Below are 6,000 nucleotides of genomic sequence, written 5' to 3'. Positions count from 1 at the left end.
GTATCTTGGTACAGAAAGGGTTCTAATTCTAGACATATTTCAATTTAATTTTCTCATATATACCCATCTGAATAATAGATATTAAATGATAGTCATAATAGCTACATGTATATCAAAATTATCTTAATGAATTGCTATCAATTTTGATGTTATTTTTCTTAAAATGCTCCTTAAAAGTGTAAGTTATTACAGAAATGTGAAATGTATGCTTGGAAGAAATAAACATCTATGCTGGAGTAATATTCATGTGTGGAAAAGAGGCCAACCATGCCATCTAATTGTAAGACTTTTCCATGAAAACAGGTGAGGGCTCAGCGTCATTTTAACAACATGGGGAAAATCTTAAAGATTGGTATAATAATCTTTATACCAATGATGGTATAGTTTGAGGACCAGTCGAAAGGGCCTGTTGGTATTTGATATATTTTGTTCATCCAGAGATAATTGTTTATAGATGGTTATATTCTTAGACCTTATTGGAATGGCCAATTAAATGTGACTAAAGAGCCAAAATATTAAAGTGTCTTGGACAATTATGTAGCCTTCCTCTAGGTCAGACCGGGAAATATTCCCTAAGAAGCAACCTTAGCTTCATGTACCTGAGGCCTTAAAGATTCTAAAAGTTGGAGGTGCCAGAATGCACTGATACATGATGAGGGCCGAGCACCACGCTGGACATTTATGTGTGTTAGCTCATGTCATCCACACAGTAACCCAACCAAATATCCGAAATCTCATTTCATGGGTGTGGAAACTCTGGTTTATCAAGGTAAAATGACTTACCCAAGGTGGTAGTGAGTGATGGAGATGAGATTTAAGTTAAACTGCATGCATGGAAGTCTGTGACCTTTTTCCTATATCTTACAAAGGAAATACGCAGAACTCTATGGCCCCAAGGTACTTTAAAGGTCAATGCTAGGAGATAGAGTGTGGATGGACTCTGGCCATTTCCATGGCAACCAGGGATGGGACGCTCAAAGAGACGTGAGAAGTTATGGTTTCCACACCTGGTCTTGCATTACAATCACCATGACTATCAGAGATATACATTTCCTTTCATGTTGAAAGATTTCCAGGTAACTTCTATGTAGACAGCCTAATCACTGACCTGCCATTCCATGCTTGATGAAGAGCACTCAGAATTAGGTATAGGGACAAAAGTAAATCACCTGTGACATAGAGTCCATAGGTAGCAATCTGAGACTCAGTGGCCAGAAAAGTCCAAAGAAATCTGGGCTTGCAGTTTGCATCAAATGTTAAGAAATTTTCCTCAATTTTGTTTCTAAACAATTAATCTTTTTGAGGTGCTAAAGGCATCATTTCCTCCATTATGAAAGTCTCATGGAATGATACAATATTAGAGGTGGAAGGAAATTCAGCGATTGTTTCTCTTACTTCAAGAGCGGAGACAACCAGCGCTCAGAGGTAAAGTGACTTGTCAAAGGTCACTAGAATCCAGATCTGGTGCTCACTCCAGTGCAGCCATTCTGCCTCCCTAAATACTTTTCTCAACGTTGTGTGCCATTCTGCTGGAAACACTTGGTATTCTCAGGGTTTACTTTCAACGTTCAGTTTTGTCTACCTGCGGCTGTCCCCAGAAACAAATTCTGAGTTCTGAAAAAGCTATTCCCTGTCCACCCAATTTTAATGATTTAGATTTCTTCAGCAAGCACAGGACGTTCGCTTGGTTTTAAATGTCAGTATTTTTTTTCTGTATTTCATTTTCATTTTTAAAGGTTATTCTAATATAAATGAGGGAGGGGGAGCAGAGCTTGCTGCCTCTCTCCACACTCGCATTGTTTCTGTAATGCACTAACCCTTCCTGTATGTCTCTTCATTTGCCTCTCAGTCATGCTTTCGGTGTTAAACAAACCACATTTTCTCATTTATTTCCCCAATAACTTTTAGTCCAACACATTTTGGAAAGAAAAATGAAGGAAACATTTGCTACACCCCATTTCCTATCACTCTTCTGCTTTAAACAAACACTTCTTTAGCTAGAATGTTCTCTGTTCATGCCCGCAGAACCCAGGCTTCATTGAAGGAGCAGTCGCTGATTGGCTGCTGCAGTGTGAGGAAGCGAGGGAAATCAGATCAGTGCTGTACTCCTCCCGGACCAGGAGCAACTCATCTGTTTCCTTCTCTCTTTATTTCTCCGTATTTTGGGCCAAAGAATCGGGGCATCTTCTTCCTGGTGCATCTTCAGTTGTACAGAGAAACTTGAGTAACATGCTGTTAGCTTAATATTTAAAAATTTTTTCTGTCATTTTTATAAGGCAAAAATTATTACAAGCTTTAGTATCTTTCTCTTCATCTTTCTTTCTTTTTAAAATAATGTCTCTTAAAAAAATAGTAAAAAAAACCCAACGTGTTACTTTCCCCAGGGAAGCTCTCCTTGACTGTTAATACAGGTTAGATTCCAGTTACATGCCCTCATAGCCCCTTGTATGTCAGCTTTCAGCATTTAACTACAATTACAATGAATTATTCAATCATGTAACTCACTGATGTCTCTTATCCACTATGATGGCAAGGACAATATATGTCTAATTTATTGCTTTATCCCCAGCCTCGTACAGTGCCATGCACCTGGAAAGTATTCAGTAAATATTTCTTTAATGAAAAAAGTAAAATAAAATAATATCTCTTTACTTCAAAGCACCAAAAATTGTAGTTAAAAACAGAAACAAAAACAAAAAACAGGAAAGTAATAGGAAAATCTAGGTTCTCCTTAAACAGTGATGTCATTCTGGTTTAGTCAGTGCTATTTGGTCAATGGGAGTCTCGGAAATTAATTAAGGTTGCTGAGGTTCTTCAGACACTTGGCCCACATATCATGGTTTCCCTTACTTGAAATGTTGCTGTATAGCCATAAGAAGGAAAATTCATGGAATTCCAATTAAACAATAAAGCTGAATGAAAGTTTTTTAAAAAGTCACTGGACAGTAGGCTCTGCTTAAGGCTTATCATCTGAAAGAGGAAGACACTTATTTTAAAATATTTGGTTTATTAAAATACCATGACTTGATAGGTAGATTAGGACTTTTCCTTTGGACTCAGCATCATGTTGTTAAATTGCAGAGAAAATGACAGAGAAGGAGCAGCACTTTGGTAGAGATGACTTTAAGGAGACTTGAGGGAAAAAATATGGCTTTCCCCCCACAGTCTCTCTCTCTCTTTTCCCCCCACCTCACCTAACCATGAACCTAACGTACTTTTTTTTTTTTTTAATTTTTTTTTTACACAGAGTCTTGCTCTGTTGCCCAGGCTGGAGTGCAGTGGCACAATCTTGGCTCACCACAACCTCCGCCTCCCGGGTTCAAGTGATTCTCCTGCCTCAGCCGCCCGAGTAGCTGGGATTACAGGTGTGCACCACCACACCCTGCTAATTTTTGTTTTTTGGTAGAGATGGGGTTTCACTATGTTGGCCAGGCTGGTCTCAAACTCCTGGCCTCGTGATACGCCCATCTCGGCCTCCCAAAGTGCTGGGATTACAGGCTTGAGCCACCGCACCCAGCCCTAAAATTATTTGGCTTCTGAATTTCTGACTTATCTCCTTCTTTGGACCACCCTCAGAAAAAACTATAACATAGATATTGTTTTATGATTTGTTTTCTTACGATGAACAGTTAGTACCTTTACGTTCTCCCAATCCACCAACCAGTGTTTTTTGTTTTTGTTTTTTGCTTTTTCGGGCCAGGATTTTACTCTGTCATGCAGGCTGGAATGCAGTGGCATGATCACGGCTCACTGCAGCCTGAATCTCCCAGGCTCAAGAGATCCTCCCACTTCAGCCTCCCAAGTAGCTGGGACCACAGGTGCACGCCACCACACCTGGCTAATTTTTGTATTTTTTGCAGAGATGGGGTTTCGCTATGTTGCCCAGGCTGTTCTTGAACTTATGGGCTCAAGCAATTCTCCTGCCTCAGCCTCCCAAAGTGCTGGGATTATAGATGTGAGCCACCGTGTCTGGCCTCAACAAGTTTTCCTAAGAAACCTACCAGGGTGTGCTATGGGACACCAAGAGAGGACACACAGGACAGAGCTATTCTTTGGAAAGGGAAGTGAGTACCCCTTTCACTTCTCTGCTATGAACCCAGGGGGTCAGTTTGGGAGGCAGAAGACCTGGAGTGAGCTTTGGGTACAGCGCACAGAATAGAACTTAGAAATCTAAGAGGCAGCATCTAGGGAAAAACCGAAACCAGATCTGGGCAAACTACACAAACCAGTCATGGTGCCAAAGGGATTATATGCTGAGAGAGAGGATCAAGGTATGAGGCAGCAGAGTGATGGGAGCCTGGGGAAGTCAGAGGGAAACTGCAGGGTTCAAAACAGACAGTGGCAGGCGGGGCCCAGGCTAAACCTGAGCTTGGGTGCTCTTAATATGCTACCTACGATGGTGATGGTGTCTGGACGGTGTCTCCTTGGCTCATCCTACCCATCCTATCTGTGCTGGTCATTAAGTCATGCACTCTCAGCTCCAAGCCCATCCTTCTATAATAGGCTCTGTGATGCTGGGTGGAGCCCTGCTGACAATTCTCCTCTGTCAGTTGTTTCCCTGGTAGGCCCAGCCCATAGCAGGTGCTAGAGGGAAACTGCTAGGTAAGAGGAGGTAGAACAAGCTGATCCCTCCTGTTCCTATCAGCCTCACCCCAACAACAGCCCTGTCCTGGCAGTGATCGTTGATTGCAATACTTTTCCTACATTCCTCTGAGGCACGCTGTGTTCCTTCCATGGAAAGCTGGGTCCCAGTTCTCCTCTTTCAAGCTTCTGTGTTCTAATAACCTCAACCTCTTCCCTTTGCTCCCCTAGCCTAGGATGGTAGCTGCTTCCTGCCATTACTAGTTCTGTGCTATTTCAGTGCCCTCTCTTTGCATTTCTAGTCTTCCAATGCCCTTTAAATCAATTCCTTATATTAAATTCTCTCTGTTAACGTAAGTGTGGTTTCCTTGTGTTTCCTTGACTGGATCTTGCCTGACTGAAGGGTCAATCCTGTTGAAGGTGGGGAACCCACCCACTTCTTTTTCTTTTTCTTTTTTTTTTTTTTTTTTTTTTGAGATGGAGTCTCGCTCTGTCGCCCAGGCTGGAGTGCAGTGGCCAGATCTCAGCTCACTGCAAGCTCCGCCTCCCGGGTTTACGCCATTCTCCTGCCTCAGCCTCCCGAATAGCTGGGACTACAGGCGCCCGCCACCTCGCCCGGCTAGTTTTTTGTATTTTTAGTAGAGACAGGGTTTCACCATATTAGCCAGGATGGTCTCGATCTCCTGACCTCGTGATCCGCCCGTCTCGGCCTCCCAAAGTGCTGGAATTACAGGCTTGAGCCACCGCGCCCAGCCACCCACTTCTTTTTCTACATGCACTGAGTACTTACTCTGGAATTTTGCTGAGGGGACTTATTTAATCCTAATAGTCCGGTGATGTTGCTGTTTTCCCCATTTAATTCTGGTAGCTGAGACGCAAAGAAGTCATGTCATTTCCCCAGAGTCACACAGTACATGCTGTTAAACATGCTAATAGAACTCGATTCAGACCCAGACTTGCCTGACCCCCAAGCCCTTCTCTTGTATTCCAACTTGCTGCCTGCTGTTCCTGCTGGTGTCCCAACTTCCCTTTGCACTGTCCCATCATCTCCATCTCTTTCCTCTGAGTGGGGTGTGCGGAGGTGGTTGAGTCCTGGGGCAGAGGAACAGAAGGGCCCTGAGTGCCCATGAAAGATGGGAGGAGGGGAGGATGTTGAGGCTACAGAGGCCACTGAGTTGAAAGGATCCATGAATACAATACTTTGCCTGGAGTGAGAATGGCACCGCCAGTAGTGAAAATAGCCAGGCCAGGGAGGGAAGCATTGGGTGGAAATTCTGTAAGCGAAAGCCAAGACGGGGTGAACTTGGCAAGCAACAGCTTCTGCCTTGAAACTGCTTCCCTAAATAGGTTCAGCTATTCTGAGAAAGATTAAGCTACAAGGAAAATGAGTTCTCTTTAGCATTATCCTTATACAGAAAT

This window comes from Macaca fascicularis, chromosome 2, assembly GCF_037993035.2.
Source record: "Macaca fascicularis isolate 582-1 chromosome 2, T2T-MFA8v1.1".
NCBI classification, from domain to species: Eukaryota; Metazoa; Chordata; class Mammalia; order Primates; family Cercopithecidae; genus Macaca; species Macaca fascicularis.
Note: the sequence above shows the minus strand (reverse complement) of the source record.